This window comes from Amblyomma mixtum, chromosome 9 (assembly GCF_055824585.1).
Source record: "Amblyomma mixtum isolate Tamu chromosome 9, ASM5582458v1, whole genome shotgun sequence".
NCBI lineage: Eukaryota > Metazoa > Arthropoda > Arachnida > Ixodida > Ixodidae > Amblyomma > Amblyomma mixtum.
This window is the reverse complement of record NC_143020.1, coordinates 8,774,647-8,794,246: the sequence shown is the minus strand read 5'-3', so window position 1 is coordinate 8,794,246 and position 19,600 is coordinate 8,774,647. Positions and strand designations below refer to the sequence as shown.

Here is a 19,600-nt window from a genome sequence, read left to right as displayed (position 1 = left end):
CGAGGAGCTGCAATTCTTGGGGCACGTCGTTAGCCAAGAAGGTGTCCGGCCTGATCCCGAAAAGCCCTCCGCAGTCGCCAGGTTCCCAACACCTACGGACAAAAAGACGTTGCGGCGCTTCCTGGGGCTTTGCGCCTATTACCGTCGATTTATTGCTGGCTTCTCACGATTGGCTGGCCATTAACTTCACTGATACGAGACAACTCTGGCGTGAAGAAGGGCACCAAGCTTTTGATGAGCTCCGGAGACGTCTACAGATGCCACCTGTCCTGGCGCACTTTGACAACGACGCCCCTACCCTGCTTCGTACCGATGCGATCAATGTGGGTTTAGGAGCTGTGTTGGTACAGCGCCAGGATGGTGTGTAAAAAGTGATTGCTTATGCCAGAAGGACTCTGTCTAAGGTAGAAGCGAACTACTCGGCAACAGAAAAAGAGCGCCTTGCAGTGGTATGGGCGGTTATGAAGTTCCGCCCTTACTTGTACGCTCGCCCCTTTCAGGTCGTTAGCGACATCACTCTGTCTGATGGCTGACGAACTTAAAGGACCCTTCAGGGAGACTCGCGCGTTGGAGCCTACGGTTACAAGAGTTCGACGCGAAGGTTATTTACAAATCTGGAAAGAAGCATACAGAAGCTGACTGCCTTTCGCGATCACCGGTCGAACCTTGCATCATGGTTGATGAAAACAGCGACTTTTTAGGAGCCATAGATGACACAACTCTTTCCGACAGCAGCGAGAGGACCGGGAATTGTTCCCTCATATTGATTTCTTGGAGAAGCGAACTACGGTTGTGCCTAAGATTTTCGCACGTAGCCTTTCTTCATTATTTATTCGCAACGACGTAATTCACAAGAACTTGAGTCCTGGGGGAAACAGTCGTCTACTCGTCATCCCAACATCTCTACGCACTGAATTCTTGCAAGCGCTCCACGACGAGCAACCGCCGACCACCTAGGCTACACCCGCATGTTGGCTAGAGTGCAGAGCGGATACTACTGGCCGAAACTGCCGGCGACAGTGAAGCACTATCTACGGAGGTGCGTACACTGCCAACGCCGTAAATCAGCCCCTGGAAAACCAGCCGGCCTACTCCACCCTCTTCAAGTGCCAAAGACACCTTTCAAGCAAATTGGCATGGACCCCCTGGGACCGTTTCCGATGTCTACTGCCAGTAATAAATGGACACTCGTCGCCACTGATTATCTAATTCGCTACGCGGAGACAAAGGCTCTGCCCGGAGGTACCGCCGCCGAAGCAGGTCGATTCTTCGTTGAGAGCATTGTCCTCAGGCGTGGCGCTCCGGCATTCATTGTAACCAGAGGAACTGCATTTATGGCCGAGCTTTTGGAGACCGTTCTCCGCCTCAGCGGTACCAGTCATCCTAAAACGACGGCCTATCACCCTCAAACCAATGGAATGACAGAGCGCCTCAGTAAGACCATCGTAGACATGTTTTGTACGTACGTCGACGTGGATCACAAGAATTGGGACGAAATTCATCCATACGTCACATTCGCTTACAATACGGCACAAGACACAACTCGCTTGACGGCTTTCAGCTCCTTCATAGGTGACCAGTGACAACTATGCTGGATTCTATGTTGCTCCCGAATGCCTAAGGCGACGATCTGGATCAGGACGCCGAGGAATTCGCACAGCGAGCTGAAGAAGCTCGCAAACTAGCGCGTGTGCGGATCAGAACTCAGCAGGAGTATGATGCACGACGCTACAATATTCGCCACAGACATGTTGTATGAACCTGGCAACAAAGTGCGGATCAGGACGCCTATTCGCCACCATGGAATTTCGAAACACCTATTACAGCGATGCTTCGGACCTTACCTTGTTCTGAGACGTTTAACCGACGTAACGTATGAGGTGGTGCCAGCCGGGGTATCGACATCCAAGCGACGTCAGCAGTAAGTAGACGTCGTCCATGTTGTACGTATGAAGCCGTACCACTCGGACTGACCTTGACCTCCAACTGCCTTTTGTGGACACTGGGACGATGCTTCCTGAGGAGGGGGGCGTATTCGCCAACTGCAGCCTGTACAGCCACAAGGCTTGAAACCACGGTGAATTGATCACGGTGACTGAAGAGTGTCACAACGCCTTACCTAAAAGGGATAATAAATCCTCTTAAACGGCGTTATATGCCACTAAGCATCACGATTTGCTACCTAAAAGGGAAAAAAATGGAAAAAAAATGAAATTAAAGAAACAATAAAACTACAGTACAGAGAGCGGAGTCGAACGGCCGACCTTCCATACGCAACACGAGCCCCTAATCCACTGCGCCATAGCAGCGATGTCAAGCCGTGGTTCTAAATGAATATTTATAACCAGCCTTAATGTGGCTGCTACCTGCCGGTGGGCGGCGCTGTCATCGCTGGCTGTACCGGCTGCATTTGGCGAACACGCAGGAGGGGGGGGCAAATGCCGCATAGAAGAAGACTCCAAAGATGACGACTGGGTCCACGAGCGCGAGGCTGGAAGAGAAAGAAGCTGAAACGCAGGACTCTTTTGGTTGACCAGCCAACCGTTTTTATCTTTAAGCCCTCCTTGGGGTTCTGTCAAGTCGCGACAATATGCATGCCGATGAAGTGACGCTGAGATACGCAGTATCTTGCCAGCTACAGAGCGCAGTGATTTCAGACCATACCTTTACAACAAAGCCATACTTGCAACTTTTCTACTCTTAAAAAAAATAGCATTGAACCTGTATTTGTATGTTTTGCCCTCTCCTGTAAAAATCCCAAGATGGGATTGACAGTATTCCGAAATAAATAAATAAACTTCATCCAGAGGGCTAAACAATACACCACAGTTTGCCTACGAATTTCTAAAAAAAAAAGAAAGAAACGATGGATGCTTCATTCGGCATGTTTCCTACATTTTGTTTTGAAGTCCGATCCATGAGCTTCAACCAGCGGGGATGATGTATAGAGTTGAATAGGAATGGATGGTGAGGCGTCTTGCAAATCTCCGGCAGCTGACACTTTCCATACAGCAGGACAGGCCCCAGATTTGTCGACATCGCGCCAGCAGCAGAAATGCGCGCTCAAGTGTGCTCCACTCCGGTACATGCTTCAGATCGGCTTGTCAAGTGGTGCGCGGCAACAAAATTTACTCTTCTTTCCAGGAACAATTCTTTAGACAAATTGATATGAAATATATTTCACCCGCGATGAACAAAACTATAGACTAGTCCTCGAAGACCTGTTTCGTGCCTGTCTAATCTAGGATGACTCACTTAACGGAGGACTTCTATTAGATGGGGATTATTGAACGTTTATTACAGTATGGGCTACATAGGTCTGATTAGGTGGAATACACGGCTGTGTGTGCTGCGTAGATGTTAAAGTGGGGACGCCGCGGAATCCGAGCCGTCTGCCCCTAGGGTGCCTATAAGATGGTGAGGAGGACGGCGGCCGTCGGGCCAATGCGCTCGGCGCATCGCCTGCGAGGGTGGCTGGCTGCTGCTCCGACAGCGAACGTAGCGGAGGGTGCGTTGCCGGTACAGCTGGCGCCATCCACCGGAGCGTCTTGTAACAGAGCTTCTTTCGATTTCAGGGAAGTCTGTTGCAAGGTGAGCCGCCGCGGTGGCTCAGTGGTTATGGCGCTCGGCTGCTGACCCGAAAGACGCGGGTTCGATCCCGGCCGCGGCGGGCGAATTTCGATGGAGGCGAAATTATAGATCCCCGTGTGCTGTGCAGCGTCAGTGCATGTCAAAGAACCCCAGGTTGTCGAAATTTACCCAGCCCTTGACTACGGCGTCCCTCATAGCCTCAGTTGCTTTGGGGCTTTACACCCCACAAACCTAATCACCTTTAAAGCAAGGGCAACGGCATGCGTGTAAACGCCACCAAAAATCACCCTTCTCGTATCGTTGGCTGTAGCCTGCACTTATCTCGTTGAAAACTGAAGTATAGACTAAGAAGGAAGACAAACATACTTTATTATGACACAAATACCCAACAGAAAACACCTCGCTGCATCTAGTATTCTTTCCTGGTTGCCCGCAAAAGAATCACGCGACTAGCGCAACAACATCGTAACTTCTAAACGAACTATCCGACTGTACGATAAAGGAAACTACACAGCAATAAATAATGAACTTCGCGCATTTTTACCAGTATTTCAATCCAGCTTTCATCAAAGATCCATCCATGATAACTGGTCCTTGTTTAAGAGAAAAATCGAAGATTTGGTCGACAGGTTTATTCCAAACATAAATATACGAAATAACCCTCAAAACCCATGATTCACAAACACACTCAAACGTCTCGAAAATAAAAAGAAGCGTCTTTTCCGATCAGCCAAGTCGCTTCCTAGTCAGAATGCTTGGAACAAATATTATGCAGCCGAAAAAACTTATTTATCAAGTATTCGTGAAGCCAAACGCACCTTTTTTAACTCCGATCTGCCTAAAATGTTGTCAACTAACCCCCGTAGGTTCTGGCAAGTCATTAACCCCCAGCACACACGCACTGTTTCCCTCACTGATGCTTCGGGTGCAAATGTCTCTGAAACTGAATGCGCCAACATGTTCAACACAGCCTTTTCATCCGTGTTTACTAATGAAACAGAGCCGACATTTCCTCCAAACCCCCCAATTATTCAAGATACTATGCCTCCTCTTATATTTTCTTCTGCAGGAATTTTGTCACTAATAGAAAACATTAAAATATCATCCTCTGCTGGAATTGACAATATCAACGGTAAAATACTGATTAATACCAAAGATATATGTTCATCTCAGTTGTGCTTGTTATTCGCTCAGTCACTCTTCACAGGTCAACTGCCCATAGACTGGAAAAAAGGGAAGGTCGTTCCAGTCTACAAATCAGGTAACAAGAACTCGCCGCTTAATTACCGCCCCATCTCTCTAACTAGTATTCCCTGCAAAATCTTGGAACACGTCATCTATACCCACATCATGGCATTCCTTGATTCGAATAACTTCTTCCATTCTGCTCAGCACGGATTTCGCCGGGGTTACTCCTGCGAGACCCAGCTTGCCACATTAATTCATGACCTGCATGCTAACCTTGATTCTAATCTACAGATTGATATCATTTTTCTAGATTTCGCCAAAGCATTTGATAAAGTACCCCATAAACGCCTGCTGATAAAACTTTCTCGATTAAATTTGCACCCCCATATTTTGAAGTGGATCGAAGAATTTTTGACTAATCGTTCGCAGTTTGTCTCCGTTAACAATAAGAACTCTAACTCACTCCCAGTAACGTCGGGCGTCCCACAGGGATCTGTGCTTGGCCCACTACTGTTTCTTATATACATTAATGATCTGCCTTCAAATGTAACATCTAACATACGCATGTTCGCTGACGACTGTGTACTTTATCGTGCTATTCTTACCACCGCTGACCAATCTTCTCTTCAAAATGATCTTAATGCCGTTCAGGAGTGGTGTAATAAATGGCTAATGGAACTTAACCCACGTAAGTGTAATCTTTTGTCCATTAGCCGTCGCCGTAATCCTTTAACCTTCTCTTACGTAATATCTGAAGTTCCCGTACAACTAGTTCAATCATACAAGTATCTAGGCATAACTATCTCTAGCGATCTTTCTTGGAGCCTGCATGTTACTAATATAATATTGATCGTCAGCAAACATAATAATATCGTCAGCAAACAAGACATTAGGTTTCCTAAAGGGCCATCTTCATCATGCTCCCCATCATGTCAAGTTATTAGCTTACAAGTCATTAGTCAGGTCCAAACTAGAATTTGCATCGCCCATCTGGAATCCTCATCAAGCATATCTCATCAATGCCCTCGAATCTGTTCAGAATCGCGCAGCTCGTTTCATTCATTCATCCTACTCTTATGACATCAGTGTTTCGTCCTTAAGAACAGCATCCGGATTATCACCCTTATCGCTCCGCCGTCGCATTGCCAGCATGTCTTTATTTCACAAATTCTTCCACAGCCCTATGCACATCGCACCTTATAGTCTTCCACCCGCACGCATATCTCAGCGCACCAGCCATCGCCTAAAAGTTTCCCGTCCACGATCACGCACCGTCACTTTTTCTAATTCCTTCTTTCCTCGTGCAGCCGCAGACTGGAACGGCCTTCCGAACAACGTTGCCATCATCACTTGCCCAAGTCTTTTCACTGATAACGTAGAAATTTTCCTGTCATTGTGAATTTGTGCTTTTACTCTTGCCACCCCTTATGTAACACCCCTTTTAAGGGGCCTTTAAGGTAATAAAATGAAATGAAATGAAATGAAATGAAAATGCAACACCTGCTCACGCCTTCGCTGATGAAGCAAAGCAAAGAGCGCAATGTACAAAAATTCTCAGCATGCTAAACAGGAATCGCATAACTGAACTCAAGATTAAGAAGGAATGATCCTTACCGAGGGAACAGACAAACATTTAAACGTGGGACCTGGATGTATGACCGCCGGGCTAGGTTACGCCAGTGGCTCTGAATTTAGCACTGGTCAGTAGACATTCGAGTTCGGGCGTCTGCATCGGGCGCATCATGTTATTCTCCTTTGCTCAATGAATAGTCGACGTTGTTGAAGCCATCGGGGAAATGCAGGGAACTTTTTCTCACAATGCTGCTGAAGACTGCGCGAGCCTCGTGGTCGTCTAGGAATCCCCACAGGTTCGGTCCAGTAGCGAACTCCTGTGCGAGGGCGCGAGCAACGGAAGTTTGGGGAAGAAGGGCTTCACGAGCGCTCGGAGCTCAGGCTCTCCGTCAACGGCAGCTTTGTGAAGCCACTGCTCCTGTGCCCTTCTGTGGAGGGCCTGAATAACCGAAATCTAAGGCACTTCAACGACATGGTCGATGACGTAATCGACCGTGTATTCCGAAGAGCATGCGAACTCTTCTGACGACAGCACGGTGAGGCTATCTGCAAGGAGGATGTCCAACGCAGGGAGGTCACTGTGATCTTCACCCATAGTGATGGCGTAGTCCAAGACCGGGCACACATCATCCGGCTTCATATTGTGCTTCACGTGAGCAATGCACTTTTCTGCGATTTCTGGCACCAGGTACTTGAGAGCCGAGCTTCGAGTGCACAGGGCCTGATGCACGGTTTTCGCTTCCAGCTGGCCGCTGTAGAAGTACCTGCATTGAACACAATGCATTACAAGTTCCTGCATCTTCTAAATTTCTGAAGCCGCTTCAGACTTTCAAAATAATTGCACTAAAGTTAAGTTTTTAATTTAATTTCTGACAACGACCGACAATAATGCAAACGAAACAAAACGTAGCACTGCCAAAAACAAGCCGGTAGAGCCGAGACTGCTTCTGCTTAATAGCATCTGGTCTCAACAGCGTTTTCAAAAGGTGAAATAGTCAAAATAAAGCGTCTCGCATTTTTTGTTGCACTATTGTTTTTTTACAGTAGGCCAGTACACGAGCGCTGTACAAGTTTCAGAACTTTTGACGGGATGCCATAGGCGATATCCTTGATTGGTAGAGGCAAGGACATCATCAGTGATTTTACTTTGCTCCCGCAGTAAATGTCCTTCATGTTTTCCTCACGTAAGGTTCAAGCATAAAGAGACAGCCTGGTAGCATCGCAAATGATATGGTGGCAGTATGTATAAGAAAGACGCAATCGCTTGAGGATGCGTCTTTCTTATACATAGCGCAACCATATCCTTTCCGATCCGACCGCGCAGTCTCTATATGCTTCAAGAATAGTCGCACCACGCGATGAAAGCATGAAGGAAATATACTGCGGGAACAAAGCTGAATCAGTGGTGAGGTTCCTGCGTCGACCAACCAGGGTCGTCGCCGACAGGATCCTGTCAAAAGTCCCCAAACTTGTACAGCGCTGCTGTGCTGACATATTGCAAGAAAAAAACAACTAGAAAGACGAAATCGCTTGAGGATGCGGCCGCCATGATGACTCAGTGGTTATGGCACTCGGCTCCTCACCCGAATGGCGCGGGTTCGATCCCGGTCCGCCGCGATCGAATATCAATGGAGGCGAAATTCTAGAGGTCCGTGTACTGTGCGACGTCAGTGCGCGTTAAAGAACCCCAGGTGGCTGGAATTTCCGGAACCCTTCACTACGACGTCCCTCACTGCCTGAGTCGTTTTGGGGCGTTAAACCCTAACCCGCCCCGGTGGCTCAATGGTTGAAGCGCTCATCTGCTGAGCCGGAGCACCCGGCTTCGAACCCGACCGCGGCGGCCGCATTTCGATGGAGGCGGAATACGAAAAGGCGCCCGTGTGCTGTGCGATATCAGTGCACGTTAAAGAACCCCAGGGGGTCGAAATTATTCCGGAGACCTCCACTACGGCACCTCTGTCTTCTTTCAGTCCCGCTTTCCCCCTTCCCTTATGGCACAGTTCAGGTGTCCACCGATATATGTGAGACAGATACTGCGCCATTTCCTTTCCCCCAAAACCAATTTACCGTCTGTCATGAACCACCTTGAGGATGCTAAGTTTGCCACCACAACAATCATGGCAAACATGTAACGCCACATAGCGGTGGATCAACTGCCAAATCACTTGAGTGCACGTGCCGAAGAAGGTCAAGAACGCCTTCCGAGTGCAAGTCGGTGATGATTACACGTTCTTCCTTGGGGACGTCTCCATTGAACTTGGCTTTGAAGACATTGTTCTGCAGCGCCAAGATCAGGCGATGCGCCTTGAATGACTTCCGCTGGTCGGGAAAGTGGGCACAATCCACGACGATCTATACGTCAGCAATGTCCTCAGCGTTGAGAAATCTTGCAAAAGAGGACTGAAAGTGAAGGACAGAGGTCGGGTTATGTCGTAGTTTGTCAGCGACTTCGCGTCACCAAATCAATGACCAAACCTTCACAACCCGGTTCTAGAAACAAAAAAAAAAATAAAGGCCGCCCACATTCTAGTCCTTATCGATGCTGGTGAAGCAAAGGACCTCCTTGGTCCATTAAGCTCAAAGCCTGTCTGCTAATGCATACGCCCGCCCACTCTTCTCTGTTTCTCGCGCAGAAACTTTAAGACGTGCCGCACCGACATGTCCAACAGTCAACTTGTGTTTACACAGGTGTTTCACCGAAGAGTTTACAGAATTTTTAAAAATAGGCTTCTTGAGTTAAAAGAGCGCCTTTTAAGGCATAGCATTGAGAGCAGTCTGCGAGTGCAGCTCGGCAAAAAGATGAGTGCGACGATTTTGCCTCAACCACGGCCAATGCACTGCGGCAGGTTCAGAGACAAATGGCGTAATTAAAAGGACATGATGCGATTGTAAAATGCAGCGTGACACTGTACAGCGCTCAAGTGGAAGTAACACCGGAAGCAGGTGAATGATCAGGGACGTAGGCTGAGTGCAAACTCAAGGAAAATCACACATGTGCCTAACTGAATACGGTGTTGCGTGTCATAATCGTTCTGCAACCGAAACCAACGTTGAATGAACTTTTAAACAATGTCATATGCTGAACAAGAACACTTCAGTTCTCGAGAATAACTTCCTGCAGAGCGTAAAATGCGATCAGATGTTATGGTATGTCATTTCGTTGTGTGACGTGAGTCATTTTGTTGGCCTGGTGGCAGGACAGAAGCCGCTAGTTGTGCCTTACGTGCGCAAAACCTCGCACAACTTGAGAAAAGTGGCCTACAGTTATGACGTGAGTGTCGTCGTTTCGGCTCCTAACAAGCTGGTAAAGTTGTGCCCCCAAATCTGCAACTTAGGAAAGCAGGGTTGCCAGATTAAGCACGATACTCCTTTCACCAAGTGCTCCGTAGGAGTGGTCTACGCTATTCACTTAACGTGTGGCAAGTTTTATGTCGGCCCGACTGGCCACTGCATCAACGAGCGTTTGGGGGACCATGCCCGAAATTTAGCAGATTTCGAAGATAAGTACGCACATTTGCTTGCGCACGTAATGAGCAGCGACAGTTGCGAGGCACGGTTAAATGAGACGAAAATTCTTGGCAACAGCACAGTTAAACTACATATGTTAGTCTGGAGGCTTTTTACATAATGAAATTTAGCTGTAGGTGTGTCAGCACTCCATCTTTATCTCTTTTTGCCTCCGAGTTCGAATTTCTGGATTCAGCTCTCAAGTAACTGTTCTTTTTCTTTTCGGATTTTTGGCTGCCTGCCTGTTTCTGCGTTCGCATATGATTGCCTTTGTTCACCTTCTCCTCCATGTCACCCTTCTTTACCCATGAAACTTCACCTTACATAAGGTGCTTCCTGGCTTCAATAAAATTTCAGTTGTGAGTTAGTGCTGGTGCCTCGTCTTCGTTCCTCCCTTGTGGTGTGCATGGTTTGGCGCTAGTTTTTCTCTAATTCCAGTCATGACTAGTCAGTAAGGACTTGTGACAAATAATGACTCGTTGACTTTCACTTCAGATGTAACGGACGGACAGAGTCATGGCTGCGAGTATGAGCCATTAAAGGCTTTCACCTTAATACATCCGCTACGCACCTTGGTCTCGGTGGCTGTTGGCTTCCGTAGTGTATGCCATAACGAGCCCCTCATCCTCCTTCCCTTTCATGCTTAATTCCTTAACGAGGGCCTCGAATCTGGCAGACTTGATGCCGCAGGTAGCATGTGAGAGTTCTCGCACAGTTTCCGCCCTCACAGCTCCACCATGTTCCTACGTGGCACTCTGGTTAATACAGGGCGTACTACGTCTACCGCTACGGACGAGAGTGGCGCTAGTGAACACTCTCGAGGTTCGCTTGTACTGCACATATATAGCCACAAAAGCAGAAGACTGGACAGCCGTCGCCGTAGCTCAGAACAATACCGAAAAAAAAGCAACCTTAGCCCAGTTGGTAGAGCACCGGACGCTAAATTCAGAGGTCGTGGGTTTGGTTCCCACCTGAGGCATGTGGTTGCTTCTATTCTGCTTTTATTAATCTCCCGCTGCTGAAAAAATGCGAATTAAGAAAAAGTGCGTTCCCTCGCCTCCCTGGTTTTGGTGGCGGTTGGCTTCCGTCATGTAAACATTTGAGGTGCTGTAGCCAGTATCTTAGGCCCTATCACGTTGTCTGAATTCCTCTCGTTAACGCTGAGATTAATGGCGAATATCTAGCTGCATTTTTAAAAAAAAGTGCTTTACCAGCATTTCTGCTTCAGTTCTGCAAAGTCAAGCGGCGAGGCCAAAAGTATCGCAGCAGCAACAGGACAGTGTAATATGAAGCGACACCAGAAACCACGCAGTTCATTCCTCATTCTGCTAACGATATAAAACACTACAGGATGCCTACAAGAAAGCAACCGTGCTTTTGCAGTGCGTAGCACACAATTCCTATACACGTCTGTGAGCGCATTTATTTTTGAAAGAATATGCCTACCCCACAGCGCAACTGTGATGATCAGAAACATTTTTTCTGAAATTCCGCGAGGCGTCTCAATTCGTTGCGAACGCTTACAAAAACGCATCTTCCTGTAGGCGTTCATAGCGGTTCACTGGTAACGGTAGTCTTCGCAGAGGTTCTAAGGTAAAAATGTGGCTGGTCGCTCTCTTCGCGATGTGGTTTATAGCTTATCGGGTTCAGTGTCCCAAAGCAACTCAGGCTATGAGGGACGCCGTAGTGAAGGAGTCTGGAAGTTTCGACCTCCTGGGGCTCTCTAACGTGCGCTGGCATCGCGCAGTAGAGGGGCCTCTAGAATTTCGCCTTCATCAAAATTCAACCGCCGCGGCCGGGATCGAACCCGCGTCTTTCGGGTCAGCAGCCGAACGCCATAACCACTGAGGCACCATTGCGGCTCTTCGCGAAATGGGGCTAACCGTCATTACAGTCGGTCTACGGCACTGGCTGGAAGGCCGGCTTTGAGGGGCATTTGCCGCGCGCTTCTGTATTTTTATCCGCGTACTGTAAGAGTTTAAAGATTAGGACCCGACTAACGTACTATGGCCAGGAAACGTCTTGACGACATGCAGTCTATGTGCCAGACCAAAGGCGCTGTTTCCAGGGGAATTGCCCCCGATGTTTTAAATTCACTCACGATTTCTGCCTCCGAACCACTTATCTTGAGTCGTAAGTCCGACGGCATAAGTGTTGATCTCGCACGAGAAACAATCGCTTTCGGTTTGGAGCTGTTAATTACTAAACTTTCTATCTTTCCCAATCGCCGACTTTATATATCACCGAGTGGGCAGTAATGAACAATTCTGTTCAGTTATCCGAAACACAAAAAGTGCTGCACGTCCAAGCTGGCAATGTCGTTCAACTACATAATAAATAAAAATGCCCCTAAAATACTTATTTGTGGGGAACTCCCAGTGTGTGCGAGTTAAACAGAAATATTATGTTGAGCTCAACGTATTCCACACTATGTATGATTTATTGCATGCGGGAAAAAAAAATTGCGCCTCTCCCGCAACCGAGAGCAGAGTAAGCATGAAATGTTTACGGGCCTAACACAGGCTCCATTGCTCGGCTTAAGCAGCTGTGACGGTGGCGGCATTGAAATCCAGGACGATGCAGAAGCGTACGCTGGCACGACGACACGCAGGCCTGACAAGAATGTATATGCAGCGCGTTCGGATACTCCGCGAGCGTGTATACATCTGCCTGCCAGAGGGGGAAAGGCATGGAGGAAGGAAAGTTTTCCTTCCTCCGTGGGGAAAGGGCTTGAAGGCCAAGCGGCCGGTCTTTTACATGCGTGAGTATGGGACCGCAGCGCCATCCTTGGGGAGGGAGCGAAAGTTTTCCGCCAAAAGCCATGCGCGCTGGAGCTCCCCTCTTTCTCTAAGCGGCCTTCTCTCAAAGCCCCAAACAGATCACGTATGACAACGAAGTGTATTGTGGCATGTATGTGTTTTTTCCACGCGTTATTAGAAATCGGAAATTATAATTCTGTGCATTATCAAATGCACAGCTCGACTGATATCTTGATAAACATTGAGAAGACACTGGCAGCAGTTATTTTTTGTGACTCGTTTGGAGAGCAATCGGCGCTTGTATGCCGGTCCCGTAGGAGGGCTTAGAGAGTCTCGTTGAATCTCAGTAAGTCTCGTACGGTGCCCGGATGTTCTCGTTTCATAGCCCGGATGACTGGAAATCAGTGCCCGGATGATGGCTCTCGGTCTCGGCGTGACGTCACCACAATGCCGACAACGGGAGCTAAAAGCATTCCATGCTTAAAACTAGGAGGGACAGTGACGTCAAAATCTTGAAGCCTAGTCATAAAAAATATAATGGAAAGCATCATGGGAAATAGGCCCTCACGTGAGAAGGCAGCGGTAGCTCTTAGCCGGATTTCGGTTTCGCTCTCTCTTTGTGTTGTGTCAGACGACCTACACGGCTGCGCTCGAAATTTGAGAAGCGCACGCAGGCCATGGAGCTTGGAGATTTGTATTTGCCGAGAGGCCAGTGCCTCGGTGCGCCCGTGTGTTTCGCGAAGTGCGGCTCGGTCGTCTGAGCTGCGCAATGAAATGCTGCGCGCCGGGATGCAGGATCCGTACGGAAGAACGCCGTCCTGGGGGCCTCATCACAATCACAAACAGAAAACTCTTGCTACTGTCACTAATGGCAGCGCCTGTCAGGTCGCAGTAACGAAAGCTGCATTATTCTATAGGACGGTATCTGCCGTCGTCTTCCTACATGGGCAGCCAATTCTCGAGCAACGGCGTGAGCCCATAGCACCGCGTCAACTCCGAGCATCGGCTCCGAAACCGACAAAAAGCTAACGCCGAGGGCCGGGAGATCCCGCGCAGAGGCAGACGTAAAGCCGTCCGCGAGAGAGAGAAATACTTTACTGCTGCATTTCACGTCGGAACCGCGTATGCATGCGCGCGAGCGTATTCGGCGCGACTTGTGCCTCGAGAATAGCGGAGAACGGTGGGTCCTTGGGCGGGCCGAAGTCCGCCTGCCCGACAAATAGAATCTAGTGCAGCGCGCTGGAGAGCTCGTTAAACACGTCCGTCCGCCGTGAGCGCTCTGGAAGCCACTGCGCCCTTTTTTTAGAGGCTCTTTTTCTTCGCCTACTCTCGACTTCTCCGCTCAGAGCATGCGCTGAAATAAACGCTCCGCATGTGTGTAAACGACGAAAGGAATTCCTCTCCATTCGCTTTATGAACCACATTTGAACAGTGAAGATGTCGCGGCGGCACGCCGCTGAGAAAAATTCTGAATTCTAGCGACATTCAAAGCGGGCATGGGCAATTTGTATTTCTAGCAAGACCAAGAAAACGCCTCTTGACGCCGGTACTGGAGTACCGTACACATATAGCGTACAGCGACGTTAGTTCAAAAGCACAGTGCCCACCGATGAACCCTTTGATGAAAAGTTTACCTGCGGTTTTCTGCAGTGCACCCAAAAACTTGAGAGTGTAATCAACAGAAGTGTTGAGACGCGGAGCCTTCAGAAAACCTCGAGCTCGGTACGCATTCCGCCAAAGCTGCAACCCAGGCGCCACGCTTCTGCGCTACATCGGAGCACGGACAATCACTAAAAAGCACCGCGATCCAAGCTGCTTGGCAGTCTGGTAGTCATGGAGGGCCTATTTCCCAAGAGTCAGTGCGCAAAAGGGCCCTCGGCAGCGGCGTCAGATGAGGATGGCTTGCAGAGGCTGAGCGCATGACGTCATGCTCCCTCCTAGGTTTTTTTCTCCATTTTTTATTGCCTCTATTAAAGGGAGACTGAAGCACTTTTTTTGAAAATCAGGCTGGCAGCGGCATACCATAGTTTTTCATGCTGTATACTGGAATATCGCATCCATATAAGGCAAAAACAAGCACGAATTGCCTTTTTTAGCAGAAATATGCGGCCTGTGCCGCGGGGCACGCCGTGCGGCGCGCCGCCGCCCGTGATTGGTCAAGAGAGGTCGTGACGACACTTTGAGGACTGGGGAAGCTGCCGATGCGGATCCGGCGCTGCGTTGAGTGCAGATCGCAGCTTTCCGTTGTGTTGTGAAAGCGAATATGGTGAATATTTTTTTACTGACCTCTTAAGTAAAGGATACTGCAGTTTGTTCATTCCACGTATCACCTGAAACCAAAAAATACAGAAGCAGAGAATTCTACGAATAGCACAAGCATACGCCAGCGTGAAAGACGCGTATGCAGACCATGGGTAAAAGGTGCCAGTACAACCTCGGCTCGTATTCTCGGAAAGGAAAGGGTGCCAACAATACTCAAGTTAATGACCACCAACGGACGCCTCCTGGCTCGCCCGAAAGAGCGTCATCCTAAAGAAAAGGCCCAAAGCGCAGTGTACAAAAAATCCTGTTCTCAGTACCCGGCGTTGTAAGTTGGGGCAAGGAAGTTTTTCAAGGAAACGATGAAGCAGCACAAAGTTGATGTTAAAATTAGCGAAGCGCAGTGGCCAAGCACTGCGAGGCATGTGTACACAGGATAGTGACGCAATCATTGTGCGCTGGAAACCAAGCCAAATACGCGCTCAAGGCTGCTGCTTCACCCGTGGCGCGCTCAGCAGGTGCCAGAAAATATTAATCACTCCCTCGGAAACGTTCGCCCTTCCCACATTTGCAGTTTAGGTTCAATGAAGTAGTGGCCAACTTTATGTGTGTTTAAAAGCCAAGCTAGCTGGAACTCACCTGCTGCCACAACTTGATGAAGATACCGAATAAGGTTGCGAAACATGGTGTTTTTATGCAAAAACTTGGTTGGCTTTCCTTTCTCTCTTAACTTTGCATTCGAAATCAGAACGTCGAACGCTGTCGAACGCTTTTCTTTTAATCGCTTAGCTACTAATAAACGAGATGCCGCATATTTGAAGAGCTTCGATGCTTGCTTTGCTTAATTGTGCTTTGCTTGCTTTCTTGCTTGCTTGCTTGGACACGTCGAACCGAGTACAAAATCACTAACCGAGCCTTGCTGAGCACGCCACGGGTGGTCTGGCCGCACCTAAGCTGAGTAGAGCGACACATGCTTGAGCCTCTATAAGGTTTCTGCAGGGGCTAAGTGAGCACGTTTGTACTTTTAGAAGAGGTGCTTCTTCGGAATGGGGACACGCCTCACATGCGCGAGAAAATCGAAGGAACTGTGTCATGGTTCAGCCGCGCCTTTTCGACACAAATCTCCAGAGATCACATTAGGGACAAGGTCTGCATGCAGCCGCTCTTGCGAAAGTGCTTCGAGCAGAGTACGCTTGCTTTGGTCGGCTTGAATTCGTCACAGTAGCGAGCGCTCGCGCTGCGAGCTTATGATCTTGCGGAAAACAGTGGAAGACACAGTCGCGGCCGTAGTTGTTCGTGGACACGAACGCAGAGTAGTACCTCGTGTTGAACCTGATTCTCAAGGTCGGCTGACACGCTTTGTACGTCACAACCACACCGTAGTCACAACGCACGCAGTACAAGGAACAACGCATTCAGCATGCGAAACAACGCGCGCTGAAAGCTCTCCCGGGTGCGCCGAAGTACCCCTGGCTCCTCAACGTGACGTCACGTTGGCCGACATGGACAAGGTTCCCCTCTCCTGCGCTCAACCGGGCCGCGGGAGATTTAAACATCGCGCTCTCAATTGGTGACTGCGGCACTGAAATCGAAAAAATGATTTCACAGACATGATCAGCAATGACATTACTTCAAAACCCTAAAAAATTAGCTGATTCTAAAACCGCCTGAGTATCCCTTTAAGGCGAGAGCTTTTAATGCCTCATTGTTGTCAAATGAAGGTTGTCAGCAGAGGAGTCACGCTTTTCGGTTGGTCGAAATGCTTATGTCGTCAATGTGCGCGGATTCGAAATAATAAGGTCACCCACGGATGTCTGACGCCCCCTTTTAAAGCAGACGACAACTAATCAAGAATAGTTGTCGTCCGCTACGACAGGGGGCGTAAGGCATTCGTGGGTGACCACATTGCATACCTCATTACTGCAAACAGAGCCATGGATACAACCGAACTCGTCGAAGCATAGAGTGAGAGTCGTTCTAACGAAGCAGTCAAAGTCGGCAGTCAAAGTGTGTAGTTTTAATGTGTAGTCAAAGTGTGTGGTCAAATAAAGCACTAGTAGAGCAGAAACAGTCTCGCAGTCAATGCCAAACAGTGCGTCAGGAAAGGCTTTCGCCTTGCAGCACTTTAGAGAGCCAAAGTACCCCCTGAATTTTTCGGTATGATTTAGGCTCTGTTGGTAACTCATGGACACTAATTTTTTTTTAATTAGTGGTTCATCTTAAGCACAAAAGCCGTCATCTTCAAGCTGCAGTGAAGAGATGTCAATAAGGACGAAAGCCGTCACTGCTTTCCTGTTTTTCTTCGGCGTTTTTCAGCCTAACTTCAACTTGGTCTTTGCCAAGTTTCTGATGCCTATCGACGCCTCAGTTAATTTCTGTCATTGAAAACGAGACTGGCACTGAAATAGGTGTATACTGCAATAACTTTTATGCGGTCTAATTTCGTGCTGGAATTAAAGCTGGCGGTCCTCAGTCGACTGAAACCGCATCGTTTTTTTCACGAAGTCAGCGGAAGCCACTTTTTTCCTTTATTTTTTCCTTGAAGTGGAGCACCTGTCGGCGGCGACCCGAACTACTGCTCCTTGGAGTGTGTGACGTCACGCGTCTCCCTGCCTCGCTAAACGGCCGGCCCGGTCGTTTCGCCGTCACGGCGAACGCCTGCCGCAGCCACGTGGGGGACCTACTGTCAGTGCCGTCGCTGGTGTCCGGACTCCTTTGAGCTCTAATTTACAAACTCTTCGTGCTTCGGGCTTCTTTCGCGCTGTTTCACTTATGTCACAATGGACCAACTAGCCACACAAAAAGTTCTGCTTCTTTACAAATTCTGCTTGAGATGTTACTGTTTGCTCGTGATAACAAGATAATATGGCCATCATACCGTCTTTCCCGGCTATACAAGTATTCTTTCTCAGCCTAAGCCAGGAGCCGTTACCATATAAACCCTCCAAATTGGTTCTTGCATTTCCTCTACCTTTGATTTAGTTTACTGGCTACCACATCTCATTATGATTATAGTGATGAGAATGGCATGTACAGACTTTTATGCAATACCAAAGCACACACTTTATTTTCCATTCACAGCGACATTTGAGAACGCTTTGAAGTTGCACAGAGTATCTGCCAGCTTGTTTTGTACATAGCAACAATGACATGGCCTTGAGCAGAACTTCCCATGCTTCTTTTAAACGCTGCATTCTGGCTTGTGCAACTGCAATATGAGCTCAGGAAGGAATGTTAAACGGCAACCACATGGCCCGCTGTCACTGTGCAGCACAAAGCCGTGCACCTTAGCGGGGTGATGCACGTCTAAGCCCCTTTGCAGCCACACAGTGCTACTTCTATTTTGGCCTTCATAATGGCTTGGAAAAAAACGACAAAAATTAACCGTTAAGGTTGCATTGTCACTGTTGTGGAAAATGCAGAGCTACTTTAATTACAAATGATTTTAGCTGTGCCAAATGGTTGGAAAAGGCATAATTTCTCATGTGCATTTGCATTTGTGTTCGACAGCAGTGTGCTAAAATGTGAATTTTTAACGCACGCATCATTCAGACACGCGCGCACGCACGCACGCACGCACGCGCGCGCGCACGCACACACACACACACACACACACACACACACACACACACACACACACACACACCATATACATTGAAAAGAAAAGCACGTCTCTTGCAATAACAGTGAGTAGGGAGCCAGAGAGGAGGCCGTTTACATATTAGTGACAACTATGTAGTTTGCAGATTGTTGGGAAAGGCTGCGAGTGCAATTATTTTCTTCTGTCAGCAATGCAAAAAAAAACAGCGCAGTGTGCTACTTTGAGTAACTCACTAAATATATTAAGCATGTAATCTAAACTAATATAAATATGTGATTATCCCGGTTCGGTTGTAATAACGTTGTTAGGAGCCTGTACTGCTGCTTGGCCCGATCTAGAATTGGCAGTAAGAATTAATCGCGTCGTCGTTCTGAAATCGTCGGAGCAGCGCAAGTTTCAGCGGAGGCATGGAGCAGAAATCACTGGCCGTTGCGAGAACGTATCGTCGAACGAGGAGGAGTACGCGATCGCGATGTAACGCATTTTTCAGTCTCATGGATAGAAATGGTTCGAATACGTATGGTTTCCCACGACATCGCTTCAGATGATCAGGCTCGCCTTCGATATGTTGCAATGTTTTGTCGCGTATTGGTTCGCGGCCGTCAGGGTCGGCTAAACAGAGATCCGTGCCATCACAGCCGATCACGATTTTACCTTCGACGAAAATCCCGCTGCAAAAGAAACGTTGACGCAGCGGATGTCTCGAATACGCCGCAGTTAATACGGTTAATTTCTACCGCAAGACATCTCCGTGTTTTGCTAGAAACACATACCTGCACCGCCGCACGCGATTAGACGGGAGGCACTGCCGGGAGCGCCAATCGGAACGCTGGAACCACCCGGCTCGCCCGCAGGCAGCAAAGTGATTGTACAACAACCTTCAGCCCCACGTCCGCGCGCAGGCGTGCGAACCGCACTCTTGCGGAATCGGCACAAAAACGATCGTACAACGGCCTTAAGACGTTTACGGTACTTGGTGACGAACAAAATTGCCTCTTCAGGGACTGCCCACTGCGTTGTCCCTGAAGAGGGAATTTTTTTCGCCACCAAGTACCGTAAACGTATTAAGACCGTCGTACGATCACACACACACAAGAGCAAGCACGCACACACACGCACACAC

General features: G+C 48.5%; 1 protein-coding gene and 1 pseudogene across 1 annotated transcript in view; one reads left to right on the top strand and one right to left on the bottom strand.

Moving 5' to 3' along the window:
* The window catches only part of LOC149328233 (uncharacterized), a 230,728-nt gene that overhangs the window by 16,476 nt on the left and 194,652 nt on the right, over positions 1 to 19,600 (top strand). The gene's annotated exons all lie outside the window — the stretch shown is intronic.
* LOC149328239 (BTB/POZ domain-containing protein 6-like) lies at positions 6,525 to 10,148 on the bottom strand (annotated as a pseudogene).